The sequence below is a fragment of the Corythoichthys intestinalis genome, unplaced genomic scaffold (assembly GCF_030265065.1).
Source record: "Corythoichthys intestinalis isolate RoL2023-P3 unplaced genomic scaffold, ASM3026506v1 HiC_scaffold_23, whole genome shotgun sequence".
NCBI lineage: Eukaryota > Metazoa > Chordata > Actinopteri > Syngnathiformes > Syngnathidae > Corythoichthys > Corythoichthys intestinalis.
The window spans coordinates 2,616,375-2,638,387 of record NW_026651592.1 but is presented as its reverse complement, the minus strand read 5'-3'; the positions used below and the strand labels follow the sequence as shown (position 1 = coordinate 2,638,387).

The window sequence follows — 22,013 nt, the reverse complement described above, 5'->3', positions numbered from 1 at the left end:
CTTTGGATTGTTGTATTTAAAAAACTACAGGTCCTCACTGTGCCATTTCATTTCATTAGACTCATTCAAAAAATAATGATATAATTCCAGCAAGCGACGACGCCGTTAATTAAATTTATTCTCACTTTTCAGTGTCATTAAGTCGCAATTATGCAAAAGAAGAGAATTTGCAAAGATATCGCTGAGTGGGGTTCGTGAAAGAGGAGAAAAATACAGCTGGAAAAAATTAATGAGCTCTTATTGGTACAAGCGGCCCTGGACTTGTCCAAGTGGAGACACCGCCAAGAACGCAGGAGCGAATCATGCTTGGATGTCAGCCATGCTCAGGAACAGCAGGTCCAATGCCCCTCAGGGCCTACATAAGGATCTTCATCTCCTTTCCTTTTTACATGCAACCATAGTCACTTTTTTAAATGTCTCAGTCAGGACACGCAAGCCCAAAAGGAAAACGGATTTTTTTAAAATTGCTTCTATACAACAAATGATAAGCAGATCTGCTTCACAGTCAAGAGATTCAGGGTTCAAACGTGAAGCGGGGACAGCCAAATGCAGGCTGGAACACGCACTGTTGCAAAAACAGGAAAGCCTGGGGCTGCTTTGTCTCTGCAGGGCCCGGACGATTTGGATTTTGTCTTTCAACAGAAAATACAGTACTGCATGTGAACGTCTGTATGTACCCTCAATATCAAGCACTCTTTGGTAATGTATGAAGACAAAGACAAAAATAAATGAAGGTTTGGAGCATTGTTGTTTTTGGCAGCTCTTTTAATTTTGGTCTTAGTTTTAGTCTTTTGGACAATAATACTTATTAGTCGTAGTCATATTTTAGTCATATTAAAATGTGTTTGTTTTCGTCTAGTCTTTTTTGTCGAGAACTCAAGACTAATTTCATCCAGTTTTAGTCGCCTTTGCTAAAAATGTTTTCGTCAGTAAAATGAAATTTTACTCCACAAATACAGGTTTCCAACTTTTTCGAATGAACATTGACAGATAAGCAAATATTGTAGAGTATCTACAAGGACAACACCAAGTTGGTGATACTACACGCTCAGAAGTAAAACTGTACTTTATTTTCATTTAATTATACCCAACTGGACGCCACAAACTGTAAGTAAGAAAAAAGTTGTCCGAGAGTTTATGACAGGGGTGTCAAACCGATTCCGCAAAGGGCCGCAATGGGTCCTGGTCTATGCTATAACAGATCCAGCATAGACAGTTCAACCAATGAGGTTTCTGCTAAAATGAGCAGCACCTGACTGCAATCAACTGATTACCGTATTTTTCGGATTATAAGTCGCAGTTTTTTTTTCATATTTTGGCTGGGGGTGCGACTAATACTCAGAGCGACTTATGTGTGAAATTATTACCACATTATTATATAATTTCACACGTTATTTTGGTGTTTTGGAGTGACACTGATGGTTTTGTAAACTTGTTAGCATGTTCTTATGCTATAGTTATCTGAATAACTCTTAATAGCTATGGCCACGTTCGCGTATCTCTACAGAGGCAACGCCTGTGTGTATCATCTTTTCTGTTGTTGTTGTGTGTTTTAAACCCGCGATCGGACACTTAGAGCCAGTTGTGTGGTTGTTTGAACGATGTGCTAATACTAGCGAATACATGCTAACCTGTTACGTTATTGCTGTAATCGTAGCCAATTATCATTTATTTACGTTGATGCGAACCTGTTTGCTATCGAGAACCAAATTGATTCAGCGAATTATACGGACGTCCAGAATTGACTTTTGGGAGTTCGCTGTAGGGCTGCGGCTATCGATTATTTTAGTACTCGATTAATCGATGAACTACTTTGTCGAATAATCGAGTAATCGGATAAGAAACATGAAAAATTAAAATGCCTGAGCTGAGCCTCAAATGGTATAAAAATAAATAAATAAATAAATAAGGATCTATGTACAACAATAGAACAATTGGCTAACATACATAGCAAAGGAACACTAGCTTAAATGCCATAAAACGCTAACTTTTTTTTTTTTTTTTTTTTTTACAATGCTCTTGAGAAATGGTTCAGACACATATTCCCACAAAAAATCTGCTAAATATACCCATAAACTAAATTACGAAATGCATTAACAAAAAAACATTAGCTCAAACAAAAACTTAGCATATGTTGGTTTTACCATGGAGCAGCTGGATTCAGCCATTTGAAATGAGGCAGACTAGAGGGCAGTGTATCCACTCAAATCAATAAAACTGAGTGCAAACACTTTCGAAATAAACCATTACAACGCCACAATAATTAAACGAATACTCGAAGCAGCACAGTTTCATTCGAATCTTTTTTTTCTAATCGAATACTCGAGTTAATCGATTAATCGTTGCAGCACTAGTTCGCTGTATAGCCAGGACCGAGCCGTGGCATCCTGGTGAGGACAGTATATTCGCATTTCGTTATTCATGCACTGGACGCTGTACATTTATTCAGCATGTTGTTCTCTATCGTGTTTTTATATTAAATTGCCTTACAAGATGACATATCTGTTCTATGTGTTGGATTTTATCAAGTATATTTCCCCCAAAAATGCGACTTAATACTCCGGTGCGACTTATATAGTTTTTTTCTCTTCGTTGGGCATTTTATGGCTTGTGTGATTTAGACTCATGTGCGACTTGTAGTCCGAAAAATACGGTACACTTGTAAGACACCAGATTGGTGAAAACGTATTCATCTTGTTTGGTTGGAATGAAATCCAGTACCCACTGCGGCCCTTTGAGGACCGGTTTGACACCTGTGGTTTAAGAGGACGCTCACCGTAACGCGAATGCTATGCTAAGTCTACGAGTTACATTTAGTGCGTGATGATCACTCAGCACAGACCTTTAAAGGCTAAAGAAACATTGAATATTCTCTCTGGCCAAGAAAACAAATCTTACCGTGTGCGCAAGCTTGCATGGAGACTGGAGATGACACACTGGTGAGTCGGAAAGGCGGGATGGGGCGGGGCGCAGCAAATGACACAAGCAGACACTGCTATGATGCAGGCTAACTACACATAAAATGCCACACACTGTAAACGTGACGTTTCTTTTTCATCTCATCAGAGGAAAACTGGCATTCATCTCGTTACGTTTTAGTACCCCCAAACATGTTTTCAGATCGTTATAATCTCATCATCGTAATGAAAAAAAAGTGATCTTTGACCAAATGCTTTTGTTGTTGTCATTATTGATGAAAACAACACTGGTTTGGGGCAAGGTTATAATAGTTTTGGATTTTTCATTGTACGTAGATTAACTCCATGATACAGTAGATGTGCAATCGTGTATTGTCCAATCATTGTGAATTTCAATATGTTTGTCACCAGTAGAGGTGGGAATCTTTGGGCACCTAACGATTCGATTACGATTCAGAGGCTCCGGTTCGATTATTAATCGATTATTGATGCACCACAAGCCCCCCCCAATCCCCGCTTTTAATTTTTTGTATTATTAATTAATACAATCGTCGTTAATTAATCGCTGCAGCACTACATTAGTTGCAGACCTACTGGGGGCCTACTTTGTCAAAATGGATTAAACATCTATCACTGTCAATGGCATTCAATTAATTAATACTTAGAAATAAAAATAGAACAATATATTTAAAAAAAAAAAAAAACAACAACAACAAAAACAACGATCAGTCACTTCCAATTCTGTTCCTCTGATAATGACTTGATCACATTGATTTATGATCACATCCCAAGTCCATCAAGTCAAAAATCTGTCTTTGAATTACAACATTGAAGGTGTTCAAAGATGCTCCCGAAACATGACGCTCCACGTGTTTGCGTCCATTAAACACGAAAAAAAACTATCACGTCTCAACTCCCAAAGCGACCATTATACCCAGCCACTAGCTGCATAATTTTCCGCCATGTAAACGCAGCAACACGCATGTTTGACCCGTAGGGGTCGCCGCCCTCGATGTGACATTTGCCATCTTCTCTGCTCAACTGACAGTCACGGCGGAATACAAAATGGCTCCCCCGTATGATTCGGGCGTGCGGGTTCGCTGAGGCAAACGTGTGCGTGCACTCCCATGTGGATAACACAGTTATTCAGCTGGAATCGGCAAACAGGCGAACGAGGAGAGTGTGGGCGGCGTGTACAGGAGGAATTTATGTAAAAGTACAATATTTTGCTGAAATTTCAAGGTTTATTATAGACATTATGTGTAGTTTTGCTTTGTAAGATACGCCATCTTTTTCAGTAAAACCAGCAATTAGTATAAACCTGAGCCAGCAGAGTTACAAAGACACAATGATAGCGTTGAGACACTTTAATGAGCTTAACCCCAAGAAGAAAGTCAACCTGTGGCTTTCCCTGCTGTGGATGAAACACGTTGTAAGCTACCTAGTGCAACAAAGAAAAATACTAGAGCCAGATTAACTCATCTTTGTGTCAGTGAGACAGTAAAAGGTAAATAAGGCAAGCCTGTCGCATGAATAATACATTAGGGATGCTGCGGTGGCCTGTTGAAAAGAATTAATTCCAGATGCAAACTGATGCAGTTTTTTTTTTTTTAATTACTGTTTGTTTATTTCCCACATTTAATTGCATTTGTGGTCGCTTTACCCTCATTCGAATCAATTGTTTTGTTTTGTTTTGTTCAGTTTTTAAAGTCTGCCAACCAAACAAAATGTTACAACATTGAAAGTACGCAACTCAAAATGTGTTCATTTTAAAATCCAGGCTTGTCAAAAAGTATCGAAAAGTATCAATGAAGAAACGTTGTATTCGATTATGATAATAAAATAGGCTCACAATAAAATATGAATGACGGCAACCTTTTTTCAACCCTACTATGTTTCAATAAAGTACAGTAACAGCGTAGTAAGTAGAGAAGCAGTGGAAATTTTTGTTAAAGTGCTATTAGAAAAGCTGACAGCAATTTTGGAATCAGCATGCCAATTTTTGTTTTAATAAGCATCCAAATCTAAACTGATTTATTTCCTTCGAATGGAGCTTTTAGTGAAGACTACAGAAAACAGAGAATATGTATTGCTTAGAGCTCCAAAAGATTTTGGCCAGGTTTAGGGTAAACAAGGTCTCGAAACGAAAAAAAGGATAGGAAATCTTCAGGTGCGCCGTAGAGACACCAGAAATAACATTGCTGTTTCAAACGCGAGCAATTGAATTTGAAGACTGCAATTATTTCCCAAGGAGAGACAGCAGAGGGCGGCGGGAACGACGGTGGCAAGCCGAGAGCGGCTCTGACCCACTATCCGTCATATTTTTGCTTGTCTGTCAACGCGGGGTGAGACCGCTAAGAAGCTTTGCGAAAGCACAGAACTGTGTCTGAGATGAAGGCATAAACGTAGATATTTTTATATTTTATTTGACTCCTACCAGGACACAAAATATATGATCTGGTTGGGTGACTAAAAAGGCAAGACAGCCTTGTACCTGTAACAGAAGTGCATTTTTCTCTTACAAGTGATACTTTTCTTTGTGAGTTTTAGTGTTGAAGTTAGATATTGTTGTTTTTGTGTTTCTTACAGTGGGGCAAATAAGTATTTAGTCAACCACTAATTGTGCAAGTTCTCCCACTTGAAAATATTAGACAGGCCTGTAATTGTCAACATGGGTAAACCTCAACCATGAGAGACAGAAAGTGGGGAAAAAAAACAGAAAATCAAATTGTCTGATTTTTAAAGAATTTATTTGTAAATCATGGTGGAAAATAAGTATTTGGTCAATACCAAAAGTTCATCTCAATACTTTGTTATGTACCCTTTGTTGGCAATAACGGAGGCCAAACGTTTTCTGTAACTCTTCACAAGCTTTTCACACACTGTTGCTGGTATTTTGGCCCATTCCTCCATGCATATCTCCTCTAGAACAGTGATGTTTTGGGGCTGTCGTTGGGCAACACGGACTTTCAACTCCCTCCACAGATTTTTTTATGGGGTTGAGATCTGGAGACTGGCTAGGCCACTCCAGGACTTGAAATGCTTCTTATGAAGCCACTCCTTCTTTGCCCTGGCTGTGTGTTTGGGATCAGTGTCATGCTGAAAGACCCAGCCACGTCTCATCTTCAATGCCCTTGCTGATGGAAGGAGATTTTCATTCAAAATCTCTCAATACATGGTCCCATTCATTCTTTCCTTTACACAGAACAGTCGTCCTGGTCCCTTTGCAGAAAAACAGCCCCAAAGCAAGATGTTTCCACCCCCATGCTTCTCAGAGGGTATGTCGTTCTTCACGAGAACCTGTGTTTCTACCAAAAAGTTCTACTTTGATTTCATCTGACCATAAACACATTTTCCCAGTCCTCTTCTGGATCATCCAAATGCTGGACAGGTGTCTTTTATACCGATATTGAGTTAAAACAGGTGCCATTAATACAGGTAACGGGTGGAGCCTGTTTAGACCTCGTTAGAATACGTCAGACGTCTTTGACAGCCAGAAATCTTGCTTGTTTGTAGGTGACCAAATACTTATTTTCCACTCTAATTTTGATATAAATTCTTTAAAAATCAAACAATGTGATTTTCAGTTTTTTTTTTTCTTCCCACATTCTGTCTCTCATGGTTGGGGCTTACCCATGTTGACAATTACAGGCCTCTCAAATCTTTTCAAGTAGGAGAACTTGCACAATTGGTGGTTGACTGAATACTTATTTGCCCCACTGTATCTGAGGTACAAATCCTGGAAGTTGCCATTTTTTTCCCGATTTCATAAAAAATTAAAAAAATATGCCGATTACAGGTTTCAAGGTACACCGTGGTATGAAAACTTCAAGGTTTCAAAACCGCAAAAAATTTTCCGTCACACTGTCCCTAAGGTATTAGCTATTTTTTATGTCCCAAAAACGCATGGAGAAATTCCTCGCTTGCAGCTGCAAGGCTCTACCCTCCCCCACCGGTAGTTACTCAGTGTCACTGAGTCAGCTGTGCTACAAAGTGGCTTGAGGAGGTGAAACTCCAGAACTTTTTCCCCCATGGAAGAAAACAAATCACGAGTATGGGAATACTTCGGCTACAGAAAAGTTACAAGCGCCGCGGCTTAGAGAATGAGGGCCAACCGACATGTAAAATATGTTTGTGGAGGGTGGCTGCTGAAGAAGCAATGTCTCCAATATGATTTTGCATATGTACACAATTTACCATACAGTGCCCTCCATAATTATTGGCACCCCTGGTTAAGATGTGTTTTTTAGCTTCTATTTTTTTATTTTTTTATTTTTTTTTCTTTTTAAATAAAATGGGACCTTAATGGAAAAAAGAGAAAAATCCAACCTTCAATACAAGTGCATTTATTCAGTGGGGAAAAAATCCCACATAAAGAAATAATTATTTGACATCAAATAATGTGTGTCACAATTATTAGCACCCCTGGTGTTAATACTTTGTACAGCCCCCTTTTTCCAACAAAACAAGGTCTGGGGACTGAGATGGCCACGGGAGGAGCTTGATTTTGTGTCTGGTGAACCATTTCTGTGTTGATTTGGCCATATGTTTAGGGTCATTGTCTTGCTGAAAGACCCAGTGACGACCCATCTTCAGCCTTCGAGCAGAGGGCAACAGATTTTGATTTAAAATGTCCTGGTATTTCAAAGCATTCATGATTCCATGCACCCTAACAAGGTTCCTAAGGCCTTTGGAAGTGAAACAGCCCCACAGCATCACTGACCCACCTCCATACTTCTCAGTGGGTATGAGGTGCTTTTCAGCATGCGCATCTTTCGTGGCACACCAGACCCACTTAGAGTGTTTGTTGCCAAAAAGCTCAATCTTGGTCTCATCTGACCAAAGCACACCGTCCCAGTTGAAGCCCCAATACCGCTTGGCGAACTCCAGACGTTTGCGTTTATGATTGTGAGTGAGGAAAGGTTTTCCTCGTGCATGCCTCCCAAACAGCTTGTTGGCGTGTAGACAGCACCTCATACCCACTGTGTGTGAAGTATGGGGGTGGGTCAGTGATGCTGTGGGGCGGTTTCGCTTCCAAAGGCCCTGGGAACCTTGTTAGGGTGCATGGCATCATGAATGCTTTGAAATACCAGGACATTTTAAATCAAAATCTGTTGCCCTCTGCCCGAAAGCTAAAGATGGGTCGTCACTGGGTCTTTCAGCAAGACAATGACCCTAAACGTATGGCCAAATCTACTCAGAAATGGTTCACCAGACACAAAATCAAGCTCCTCCCATGGCCATCTCAGTCCCCAGACCTTGTTTTTGGCAAAAGTATTAACACCAGGGGTGCTAATAATTCTGACACACATTATTTGATGTCAAATAATTATTTCTTTATGTGGGATTTTTTCCCCACTGAATAAATGCACTTGTATTGAAGGTTGGATTTTTCTCTTTTTTCCATTAAGGTCCCATATTATTTGAATAAAAAGCTAAAAAACACATTCAACCAGGGGTGCCAAGAATTATGGAGGGCACTGTAAGTAAACACTGTCATGAACGTGTCCCACCAGCTACGAGAGTTAACTCCAGCGTGTTTAGTGTGTCTAGCGGTGGTAAAAAGTGGTGTTTTTTTTCTCTGTGACTGTCTGTGATGAGAAAGAGAGTGTGTGTTTAATGTAAACATGTTATGAGTCATAAACATGAGCTTTCTATGGAAAATAATTCCATTATTTTTGTCCTGATGTGACTGTAATAGCAATACCCTGATACCGTGATATTTTTGCTTAAATTTATCATCCCATCAGAATCTCATACTGGCACATGTAATACCTATGGGAGCCACCCTGGACACTTTGTGCAAAATATTTTCAAATGTAAACTACTTGTCATACAATTCAATACTAGAGTTATCGTAGTTCACAAAAACTAGCGAGAATGTTTAAGAAAAAAAAAAAAAAAATCAGGTCGTCCAGCCTTACGACAGTTACTGTATATAACAAATACTGTATATAACAGCCAACCAATACCGTTTTTCATACCATATTTTGACACACGATTCCGAAACACACCTTTGCACTATCGGCTGATTCCGATATTATATTGATACAACACTGTTAAAAAATATATATACTCATAGTGTCTTATACGGTCTTGTTACTACCAGGTATGTCTGAAACCAGACACAAATGAGACCGCGTTTCAGTACCTAAGTCTACATGCCAGCAGCAGTCTTCTGTGGTTTTATGGTAATTGGAAATAACATTTCAAAAACTACAAAAGGCAATGGCGCATTATTTGTTAGAATTGGCCGATACTGGACCCCTTCCAATACTAGCATCGGTACATCACCCCATTTTTAAAAAACATATATTGAAACTAAGTAGTAAAAAAGTAAAGTAGATAAAATCGATGTCAGGATTAGTGATCAGGCAGCATAGAATAGGATGCTAGTATATTCACACTCACAAGGGATTCACACAAATACTCGGTTCTACACCACACATGGCTGATTTGTGTACACTCCGCCCTTCTCAATCACTTAGAAAAACTGAGCATCAAATTGGCAAATCAAATCTGTCTCTATAGCTCTGCTATGATTTTATAATAACCCCCATGCGGGGAAACGGCAAACTAGTGTTTCCAACGCGAAACCCACCAAAACAGCTTCCGTTTACAAGCCCGCAGATACTTTGAAGCCTTGTCATCTCCCGGTGAGATAACATGGCAGCATATTAAATGAACTGACTGCATCACTCATTAAAAAAGGAAACATTTCATGTAACAAAGCCCTTCTTTGTATCGCGAGCAAACCGAGTCTCGACTCGACAGGAAGAACAAGGATAGGAGACGTTTTTGTCGGTGAGGGAAGATGGGGAGGGTGGGTTTGGAAAAAGCGCGAGAAAGATGTAAAAGTCTGGCAGCGCAATGTGATGAAAGAGCCACACACACGCACGCGTGGGGAAGATGGAAATTTCATCACAGCTCACTTTTCTGGAAGGCGAGGTTCATGCTTCGCTTTAAGAGTTAAAGACTTTCATCAAAGGGGCCAGTATTGACAGAAACACTCTCCGGAGGGAGGCGGCTTCGGATGGTTTGAGTCACGAGTTGGACGTGGCGACCATTCCTGAAATCTGAAATGGATCTCTAGGCACGCTGGAAAAATAGGCACGCGTCCGCGAAATACTGTCTCCATTCCAGCACAAATATAGACATGGTAATTGTTTTGAATAGTATTTTTTGGGAAGTTTTAGTGGTACTAGTGAATGATCATGTTTCAGTGCCATTGACAGCGGTACACGTTGAATTAATTTGAAGTGGGGAGGGCATTATAGAAACTATCACAAAATGAGCTATTTTATATCACAAAATGCCACGATTTAGCATCTTTTTCATTATTTGACTTTAAAAAAAGAAAAAGTTCAAAAACGACAAAAGTTATTAAGAATTCAGTGTTTGTCTTTGTCCAATCCACTCCAAATGGATCAGACGTCTACCGCCATCAACGGAAGCCAATAAGTCAACTGTTTGTTTTGATTTATGCACCATATGTTTGTATTGGGGGGGTGATTTATCACAACCGTAGTTTGCTGGTAATGGCCATTCTGCATCATAATTTAGGAAATATCAGAGTATACAGACAGTATTTTTTATATTATGTATGATTTATATTTAACAATTGAAGGAATTTATGACGATACATAATTCACTATCATTTTGGCGACATATATCATCATATCCCCAGGACCCCCCTAATAAACAATAAAAATAACATGTATTAAAAAATAATTACACTTGCGATCAATTCATGGACAACTACATTAGTAGACCCTCAGTTTTGTTGTTTTACAATATGACAATATAGATTACCAAAACGATCTAAAACGTAATCCACATTTTACATCTACATTATTTTTTGTCTATCCTCATAATCGCCAAAAATAGAATGGTTCGGCAATGCACATTTTAGCCAGCAGTTGACGCTCAATTTGCTACACTGATTGGTTTCCATATGACATAGACATACCACCAATCGACATAAAAATGTTCTTATCTCCACTCAATAGTTAGCCACTTGGTTCCCTCTACCGACCGTACGTGAGTAATGCATGCAAAACAATTTAAAATGGCACATACAGTTCACACAGACAACACAATTAATTCCAGTATCAATATAAATTGATTTATTATTGATAATATGCTAACTTAATACAACTAGTCCCTGGGTTACGAACAAATTCCGTTCCTACGCTAGTGACGTAACCCGAATTTCCACATAAGTCGGAATTAACCCTTTAAGAAATAACTCCCAAAAGTCCAAAAGTATTTTTCTGTGTTTAATGATGGAGGATACACTGCCCTCCGGTGGCAGCGTTTGGTATGGCTGTATGGACTGTCGCCTTGGCTTCTATGACTGAGTAGGAGACTCGTCTGGCATGGCTATAGGATAGATGCCCTCTCGTTTTGCTCACATGAGGCTGTAAGTTTTTTTCAGCTAATATATGTTTGTGTATGTATTTGCAATTAAGTTTCCAGCTACAGTTTGTGGAGTTACATGTGAGCAATGTGCTATGAAAACTGTAAATATGTTAGCATTTGTAGCATCTAAGCTAGCGGACTTTTGCAATGCACATTTTAGCCAGCAGTTGACGGTCAATTTACTACACTGATTTGTTTTCATATGACATAGGAACATCTTGATGCTGATTGGTGGTAGTACTTTCTCCCCTCAATAGTTAGCAAATTGGTTCCCTCAGCCTACCGTATGTGAGTAATGTATGCAAGACAATTGAAAATAGCACATACAGTTCACACAGACAACACAATAAATTCTATTATGAATATAAATTAATTTATTATTGATATTATGCTTACTTAATACAGATAGTATAGTCCCCAGGTTACGAACAAATTCCGTTCCTACACTGGTGACATAACATGAATTTTCGCGTAAATCGGAATTAACCCTGAAAAAAAAAAAACTATCCAAAAAGTCCAGAAGTATTTTATTTTGTTTAATGGTGGAGGATACACTGCCCTCCTGTGGCAGCGTTATCTGGACTGTCACCTTGTCTTCTATGACTGAGTAGGAGACTAGTCTGACATGGCTGTAGGATAGCTGCCATCTCATTTTGCCCACATCAGGCTGTAGGTTTTTTCAGCTAATATATGTTTGTGTATGCATTTGTAAATATGTTTCGAGCTACAGTTTGTGTAGTTGTGTGTGAGCGATTTGCTATAAAAATTGTAAATACGTTAGCATTCGTAGCATTTAAGCTAGCGGACTTTTGCTAGGCAAATTCGGCTAATTTAAACAACTAAATTGACATTTTCATCGGACAAGATGGACGTTTGATCACCAATTGTTTTGTGTCAGGTGTTTTATTGTGAAATTATGTGATGTTTTTTTAACATGAGTGTACATATGTGTGCTACAACATTACAAATTGTCAAAAGTGAAGGAAGGAAAAAGATTCAGAAACTAGAACTGCCTTGTTTGCTGTCAGTGAAGCTCAACAACTCGACGTTTAGTGAGGACAGAACACTATCAAGTTAATATGGGAGCGGGGAGCAGGGGTGCCCACCCAAAGAGAACTGGATGTAGTAGTAACGGCAGTCTGGGCACTGCGTATGGTATTCCATTCATATTGTACGGATGTGTTCCAAGTTTTAACCTTTGCGTTGTTACCTCCTCTTTCATCCAATTAAAAAAAAAAAAAGAAAAAAAAAAGAAATGGAATGTTTTTTTTTTGTTTTGTTTTGTTTTGTTTTGTTTTTTTTACATTTTACAAGTTTTCACTAGTGTTCACCTGGCTTTGAGTTTGGTGAGTTTTGAAGCATTCTGAGGGGGTCAAAGTAGGGCTCAAAACGTCGGCGGGACAAACAATGACGGCTAGAGGGCGCCACATAGTGTATTTGGAATTTGTCTTTATACAGTATCAAAGATTGCACCTGTCTTGACCTGCCTGCCAATTTTGGTGCATTTTGAAGAATTCTAAGGGGGTCAAATTGAGCTCAATGGGGCTGCAGAACAAAGAATAAGTAGAATAATAATAATAAAACCAAGGAATCACAATAGGTTACCTAAATAAAACATTGTCACCTGCATGTCCATACTGTTCAGTTATGGATGTGTTCTAAGTCAAATAAAATTAAATAAACTTTTATTTGTTTAGACCAAATATCAAACAACAGTTATCTCAACGAGAAAACGAAACACTTTTTAAAGTGATCCTCTAACTTAAATACATGTAGGCTCTAATAAACCACAATTGTTCACTTGTGCTAAAATATGTTGTTAGAAACACATAAAATGTTAAATCAGTGGCAATATTTTATAATATTTAGTCCATATTTTTACCGTTAATTGGCGCCATGGTTTGTGGGCTCGCAGTGATGACGTCATTGGGATCTTTCTAAATGTGTAGCGTGTTCAACAATTGCTTATTGCTGCGTAAACTCGCGAAGTAAAATGCCACGATGTGCTGCTTTTGGATGCGATTTCCAGTCAAATGGAAACAAGGGGAGCGAAGTGAGTGGTCAAGGTGGAATTATTATTTTTAGTGAATAAATGTGCATAAGTGGAAGGTTCTCCCCCTTTTTGGTCCCTGTGTGCACGTATCCTACACACCACGCGTTCCAACTGCCGCCCGAACATTTTTTCCTGGATCCTCAGTCAAGTAAGGGATCCGTCTATTTTCTGGATCCGACTGTCCCACCGCGTCTGCAATATTGGTTTCGGATCTGTCCATTTTTTTGATTCGTCGGTCCCACAGCGGCTTTTCGGATCAGTCTATTTTGTGGAATCGTCGGCCTGGTCGGGGCTGTGACATTGCCATTGGATCGGTCTAATTCCTGGATCTTCGAGTGAGTAAAAAACGCGCATTTGGATTACTATTGCCATCTTTTTTGTTGACTATTCTTCCTGGGAGTTTTCCCCAAATCATACTAACTAATTAAAGCACTGTGGCACGCTACAGTGACGACAGTGACTCTGACGTGGACCTTACAACAATGTTGGAGTTCGTCAGGGAACGCGTGTTTGCGTACTGGTACTGCTGAGCTCCCGAGTGAAGAGTGGTCAAGGTGGAAATATTATTTTTTGTGAATAAATGTGCACAAGTAGAAGCTTCTCCCCTTTTTGGTACTTTTATACACGTATCCTAGCTACCACGCTTTACAATGTACAAGACCTGGATTACACAAGGTGTGCTCTTTGGCCTGTACTGTATGTAAAGCACACGACAGCTCTGGATGCTAACAATCTACATAATTATATTGGGATAAGTTTGAAAACGCAATATTCTTACCTTGAATATCTGCTAATAAAACCGGACTGCATACACTCTCGCTCCCAAGCGGAGTTCCCAACAGGACTCTCTCGCATCACCAGTTTTGCCCAACTTTTGTCTTATCAGGTATTTGCTGCACGCATTTTTCCCTGAAGCTCGTCTTCTGAACGACCGACAGTGCTGTCCTGCTCTTCACTTTTCAGATCTGGTTCAAATAGGAAGGGTAGAACTGACGACATGTTGGGAAAGCTAACGAGTGACACGCTGGAATTTCGGCAACGGGACCAGTGACGTCACGCACTGCGACGTAACAAGAATGGCGAACTATCACTTAAAATAATTTTACAAACTTTATTAAAACAAAAGCATTAAGAGGGGTTTTAATATCAAATTATTATAACTCATACTAACATTTATCTTTTAAGAATTATTTGTCTGAAAAATAGAGGATCCCTTTAAGGTGCAGTAGCCCGACGCTGGACGCACGACCTACTTGAGCATTGTAGTTTTTGTTTTTTTTTTGCCCCCCCCCCCCCCCCAATTAAGACTAATGCCCAACCCACACCTGGCATCCTGATAACTTTGGCGTTGTAAAGTGGAAATCGCCTAACTAGAGTCCATCATAACCCGGGGACTCCCTGTATATGGCAATCATCAATCAGTTAAAAAATCGTGTCATATCAATATTGTGACAGAAATGTATCATCGTGATTTTTTTTTTCAATATCACACAGCGCTGGTCATCATATTGAAGCGCCTGTTCTGTGGCCTAATGTAGGCTCACTTGTTGGAGTGCTGGGAAAGGGGGCACTTTCCTCAAATCTGCTTTATTTTAAAAGCATTCAGCCTTGGAAAGGTTGCGAATTATCCGCTTCCAATCCCTGATGAGCTCGCGACTTAACTCGCATCTTTTAGGGTTTTCTTTTTTCCAGCTGAGTCCATGAAAACACTGCTAACGAAGGCTGTGCTTCCTTTTCCGTGTCCTGCCTATGAATTAAGATCACGTAAAGAAACAAATATCATTTGCTTTTTCGAAGTACTGTATGTGGAGAAAGGTTGTCACTATGGTAACAGCCCAAGAGGCTCAAAGAAATCCTAGCAGTTATTTGCAAGCCAATTAGTGTCATAAAAAACAGTGCGGGCCGTCAGAATTCCTCCAACATTTGGTCGGAGAAGATTAAGATCAATTTAGAAGGCATGATAAGCCTATCAAGTCACGCCGGAACGCCCCACACAGACAAATGCGTGAAGAGACAGCGCTGGGGACGAAGCGAGTGGGATTTTAACCGTTTAATCCCTCGACAAGAATCTGTCGTTTGAAAAGAAGCAGAAATGTTGAAGACAGATTAAATGCCGAATCAGAAAAGCTCGGGGCGAGATTTGATCCCCTTCATTGATTTCCTCTTTTGCTTCGCTTTGCTGATTCTGGCATTCCAGTTGAAACCGAGTGGAATGTCAAGGACTTAAAGTGGAAAATTACAAATTGCTGAGCTTTCTTTTCATCTGAATTGACGGAGACAGTCATCACATCCATTTGAACTGGGAGGGTCCAGCACCGATCAAACTAACACCGTCAATGGCAACCATGCATTAATATTAGGGGTGGGAACCTCTCGCTACCTTACGGTATGATAGGATTTGAGAAACAAAGCTCACGATAACGATGATCTCACGATATGGCGATACGACACATTGGTCAGGAAATCATTCCAGGATATTATACAAAACAACTAATAAACAGAAAAACAAGCTTCTGCTGTAAATTGGAATGAGTTTATCACTAGTAGACGTCCAATCCATTTGAACTGGGAGGGTGGCAGCGAATGAACGAAACGTCTATGGCCATCAGTGGCAGCCAACGCCAGGCAAAGAGGTAATTTTGAGCCATTTAAGGTCATTTACCTGTTGATTTTCAGTTACTTCCTGTTGATTTTGGGGTATTTTATGGGTCACTTCCTGTTTATTTTGAGTTATAAAACAGGAAGTGACCTGGGAATCAACCAAATGAATAGGCAGTGACTCAAATTCAACAGGAAATGACCTGTAAATGCCCTGAAAATCAGAATGACTGTGAATGCTCTGGTTTCGAATGAACAAATGTTCCCAGTGTAAATGGATTAGGCGTCGAGCACCGTCAATGCAGCCTGAGAGTTAACTGAGACACTTTTATGGTGGAACATTTTGGTAGCAACTTGTTGGATCTAGGGTTGTTCCGATCATGTTTTTTTGCTTCCGATCCGATCCCGATCGTTTTAGTTTGAGTACCTGCCGATCCCGATATTTCCCGATCCCATTGCTTTTTTTTGCTCCCGATTCAATTCCAATCATTCCCGATAATTTTTCCCGATCATATACATTTTGGCAATGCATTAAGAAAAAAATGAATAAACCTCGGACAAATATATACATTCAACATACAGTATATAAGTACTGTATTTGTTTATTATGACAATAAATCATCAAGATGGCATTTACATTATTAACATTCTTTTTGTGAGACGGACCCACGGATAGAAAGACTTGTAATTCTTAAAGGATAAATGTGACTTTGTATATTGTGACTAAATATTGCCATCTAGTGTATTTGTTGAGCTTTCTGTAAATTATACTGTAGCCATTTAACTGTTCTGCCCAAATGCATGATGGGAAGTGCAACCATGACTGTGCGTAGTGGTACCAATTGATATATCTGCTCTGCGTTTGGAAATAACATAGGGTGATAAGAAAAAGATCGACTATTACCTTTCTTCCCCACATTGCGTCCCTCGATATTTCTAATCGTTGGGAGAGAGATTGTAAAGCTTTACCCAATTAAAAAAAGTCTCCAAAGGCTGTCAAAATTCACTCTACTCATTTTACGCTGCCTTTTAGCTCTATATATAGGTATAACGGCGCCATTAAAGATTGAACGCGACAATGCGTGAGTGGGTCGTGCAGCGCATGCGTTAATTGCGTTAAATATTTTAACGTGATACATTTTTTAAAAATTAATTACCGCCGTTAACGCAATAAATTTGATAACCCTACTTTAAGCCTAAACTAAAGACTCTGGATGAGTGTAACATGGGATCCACGGATAGAAAGACTTGTAATTCTTAAAGGATGAATGTGACTGTGTATATTGTGACTAAATATTGCCATCTAGTGTATTTGTTGAGCTTTATGTAAATGATACTGTAGCCATTTAACTGTTCTGCCCAAAAGCATGATGGGAAGTGCAACCATGACTGTGCGTAGTGGTACCAATTGATATATCTTCTCTGCGTTGGGAAATAACATAGGGTGTTAAGAAAAAGATCAACTACTACCTATTATCCCCACATTGCTTCCAACGATAATTGTAATCGCTGAGAGAGGGATTGTAAGGCTTTAGCCAATTAAAAAAGGGCTTCAAAGGCTGCCAAAATTTTCTACTCATTTTACGTTACCTTTTATTTAGCTCTATATATACATAAAACGGTGCCATTATAGATTTGAACGTGACAATGCGTGAGTGGGTAGTGCAGCGCATGCGTTAATTGCGTTAAATATTTCAATGTTATTACCGCCGTTAACGCGATAAATTTGATAGCCCTACTTTAAGCCAAAACTAAAGACTGGATGAGTTGAAGATTTTATCTGTAACGTTAAATACAATTAGAAAACGATTTAATTCCAAAAAATATATATATATATATTAAAAAAGGCATGTCCGATATTTTTTTGCCAATTCCGATACTTTGAAAATGACGTTATCGGACCCGATCCCGATCGATCGGGACATCTTTAGTTGGATCCTTTTTATTTTATCTGTTTTTAGACGTTGACACCTTTTTAAAACGATATCTCGATTCTTGGTAGGCGCATATCGGTCACCTTTTGGGATACAAAGTATCACGATATATCACCATTTCCATATTTTGTCGCACCCCTACAGGAAAGTACAACAAATATTTGCCTTCTTTTTCAGAAAGTGCGAGAACATTTTTCTTTCTTTTTGGTAAGATCGATGGTTATATTTTTCTTCTTAGAAAATACAATTACCATATTTCCACGACCATAATGCGAACCTAAAAGTCAAAAAATTGTCCACGCTACGCCTAATAATATAGTGCGCCTATTGTGTGGACTGAGTACCAAAATGTGTCTGTCTGACTGAAGAATTTTTGAAGAGTAAGTGAAAGCCGCATGAGAACCTTAAAGGGAGAAGGTTGCGAGTGATTAGGGGCATGTACCCATTAGCTGTAAAGTTTGAGTGTGTGCGTTAGGCCAAACAACATTGGTTTGGCCAAGGACACTCGAAAATGGAGGAAAGTTCAACGTATATTTTGCGTCCATTTTATTAAACGTGATTGTATGTGTTCTCTTGAGGAAAGTGCAAAATCAATAGCTTTTCTTCTTTCTGGGCAAGTTCAACAGTTAAAATCTGTTTTGGTAGAATCCAACAGCGATATTTTGTCTTCTTTTTAAGTGACGTTTGACATCAATAGTGTCATCTTTCAAGGGAAATGTGACAATATTTTTATTTTTTTTTTTGTCTTACAGTGCAAAATAAATAGTTTTTCTATTTTTTAGGACAGTTGTGTCATTTGGTGAAATACAACAGTGATTGTTTCGTTTTTTTTTTTTTTTTTTTTTTTTTTTTTTTTGTGCGACATAAAGTATATTTGTCTTCTCAGGAAAATGAGACATTTTTTTGTACAAATGTTTTTTCTTTTCAGAACAGTTTAACAGCCAAAAGTTGTATTTTGTTGAAATGCAAGTTTTTCTTACCAGCAAACTTCCACATCAATATTGTGTCGGCTTGATACTGTTGCTGTTTTTGTTGTTGTTGTTTTGACGAAAATCTAGCATCAATAGTTCATTTTTTTAATGAGTACAGCATCAATAGTTTTATAGTTTTAAGTATTTTTATTACAATGCTATCAAACCACAAATGGCTTCCTATCCACCATTGCCCGAGGCTGATCTGCACTGTTTTGTTCATAAAGGAGATTTGCGACTCTCGTGTGTGGCAGCGACACTTCGCAAGCCTTACCTAATATGTTCCTCGAACTGTGGACACACAAAGCAAGCTATTCAAATATTTTGACAAAAAAAAAAAAGTGGTTTTGAGCGCCTGGAAATTACCGCAGGGCAACTCGTGGCAGACAAAACGGAATCTAAACTTTCCATTTCACGCAGCGTTCTGGGAGAGATTTGACAGGCGCGCTGCCGCGTCGAGCCCGAGACGCTCAAAGAGAAGTCAGAGCGAGCGAGTAAACCCGCTCTTCCATTAGTTCCCGCGAGCGGCGAGAGAAGCGACGCTTAATCTCCTGTCAGCTCGCCTTCAAGCAACTCTCCCAGGAAGGCTCCTGCCCATCCATCACTGCAGGAGATGCCCCCCAGAGGAGGTCTGAATCACAGCAATTAGTATTCACGCTCCAACCATCAAGACTTACAATCCCCGTGTGGTTTTGCGCCCATTGATCGACGCAGTCATCGGCGCTGGGTACAAATTGCCACAAACGAGCAAATTACAGAGGGAAGGAGGACGGCTTTAGACCTCCTTCGGAGGCCCAATGTTGTCAATTTCGGTGAGCATCAAATTGTACAGGCGACTCATTCATGTGCATAAAGTAGTGAATGAACTTGATTAGAGCTGAAACGAATACTCGAGCAACTCGAGTAACTCGAGTTTAAAAACTGATCTGAGTAATTTTATTCACCTCGAGGAATCATTGTATTTTGCCAACTCTAAGCATCACGTTTTGCCCGGACTACTTTTAATGCGGGACGACGCGCTGACGTCTCGTGCGTAGAGGAAGAAGCAATAAAAAAAAAAAAAATTACCTTACTGCAGCCGACAGCCGCTACAAACTACGCCAGGGGTGGGCAAACTATTCCACGAAGGGCTACGGTGGGTGCGGGTTTTTGTTGCAACCCATTAAGAGGACACCTTTTCACCAAACTGAAGTGCAATCAGTCGATTGCTGGCAGGTGCTTCTCATTTCTGCTGAAACCTCATTGGATAAACTATTTAAACTCTCTGTGCTGGGTCAGTTGGAACAAAGACCAGGACCCACTGCGGCCCTCGAGGACCGGTTTGCCCACCCCTGAACTACGCCGACGTTGCTAAAAACTACGCCCGCATGATGGTAGCAGTTAGTATCCGATGCGTCTCGTAGATATCGCATGCATTTAGAACTAGATGCGAAATGACAGACTCGGCCGTGTCTGGGCAGCGTTAGTAAACAGCCGCCATCTTTAAGCAGTAGACTTCTCAGCGCTAATAAATATAACATTACTGTCACTCGCTCACGTAACGTTAGCCCTTAGGAGGGCAAGGTTTCTACTGATTATGACCAAGGTTGATGCGTGGCTAACGTGTCTTACATACAGGCTTTACGTAATAAAAAACTTGATAAAGTTAACTGTCAGTTTGAGCTCAGTAGTCATTGCTGGTCCCTAATGTGCTCCAATACAGCAGGTATCATACATTTATTTTGAACACTGCAAAAGCTCAAAATCCTATCAGTACTTACAGTTTAGACTAACTTAAAACTTAACTAGAACTTAAAAAGTAGCTTGACACAAATGGAAATTATATTGAAACATGTGGGAAAAACACATAGCTTTCAAGTGATGTGTGTTATCAAGCGTAATTACATTTTTAGGTAAGAAATATGTTGTTGTTTTTAATATAAGATCTAGACGTTTTTTGAGTGAAAGCAGTGGATTTTTTTTCTAGTCACATCTGAGATGCAATTGTTGGCTGTTTTCAACAATGTACATCGAAAATAAAGACATTGACTGAAAATGGTTCAATATTGGATCAAATATCTTTTTTTCCTCATGTATATTTATAATTGCTCTTTATCAAAAAAAAAAAAAAAAAGGTTTTATCCGATTACTCGATGAATCGATAGAATTTTCAGTCGATTACTCGATTACTAAAATATTCGATAGTTGCAGCCCTGAACTTGATTCAGTGCCATTGACTGCAATAGACCTCCAATCATGTGGCTCTTTTCTAGCCTGGAAGTTCAGACTCACCGCTGTTCCAGCGATTGAGTCTGGCGACCGTCCCGTGGCTCAAATTCCCAGGGCGGAGCAAGCCACAGTAAACAAAACGGAGTGGACCAATCAGCGACTGGCGAATGCAGGGGCGCTGCCAGGGATTTTGGGCCCCATGAAAAGAGGCCCCACCACCAGTGCCGGGACACACACACACACATTTAGAGTATCAACGACGTAATTTCCTGCATTCTGGTGAATCTTTACACACTAATTTGTGCCTTTTCTGCATGAATTTAAGAAATAAATATATGTATGTAAACATACAGGATATGGAGCACTAATTAATAGACTGATATCATCCATTAGAAATGTACTGAAGGCCATCTTTTTACTATCTAAATATATTTTTATTAGAAATATTCTCAAAGCAAATACCATAATGAATGACTTAGAATATATATATATTTTTTAACTTAACTATACTACAGTATACATTACAGTATAAAGTATGCAATACACAACTGTTTTAGTATGAAGAGCTTGCTAAGGGTTTGCCTGCTGTACTGATTAAATGTAAGCTAAAACCAGAGCCAACACGAGCTAGCAAGCCTCATCTGGAAACTCGCGGTCTCCACTATAGGCTATAGCTCCGAAGCGAGGTCCCTTGTTAACAAACTAAATTCAATTGATGACAAACTAAATTCAATAAATTCTTGACAAACTGGATTCAAGCAGATTTTAAAAAAGAAAATTTCCGCACCAACTTTAGTTTCAACATCCGTATTATACCAAAAAATGCCGTCATTATTTGGAATTCATGTTTTTGAATAGGTGAATGTCGCTCATTGAGGCTGGGAAAATCCCAATTTTTTTTACAAAGTGA

The 22,013-nt window shown here is 39.4% G+C and overlaps 1 protein-coding gene across 5 annotated transcripts in view; it reads right to left on the bottom strand.

Annotated features, from left to right (window-relative positions):
• LOC130911149 (nectin-1-like) overlaps positions 1-22,013 on the bottom strand; it is a 586,891-nt gene that overhangs the window by 551,174 nt on the left and 13,704 nt on the right. The gene's annotated exons all lie outside the window — the stretch shown is intronic.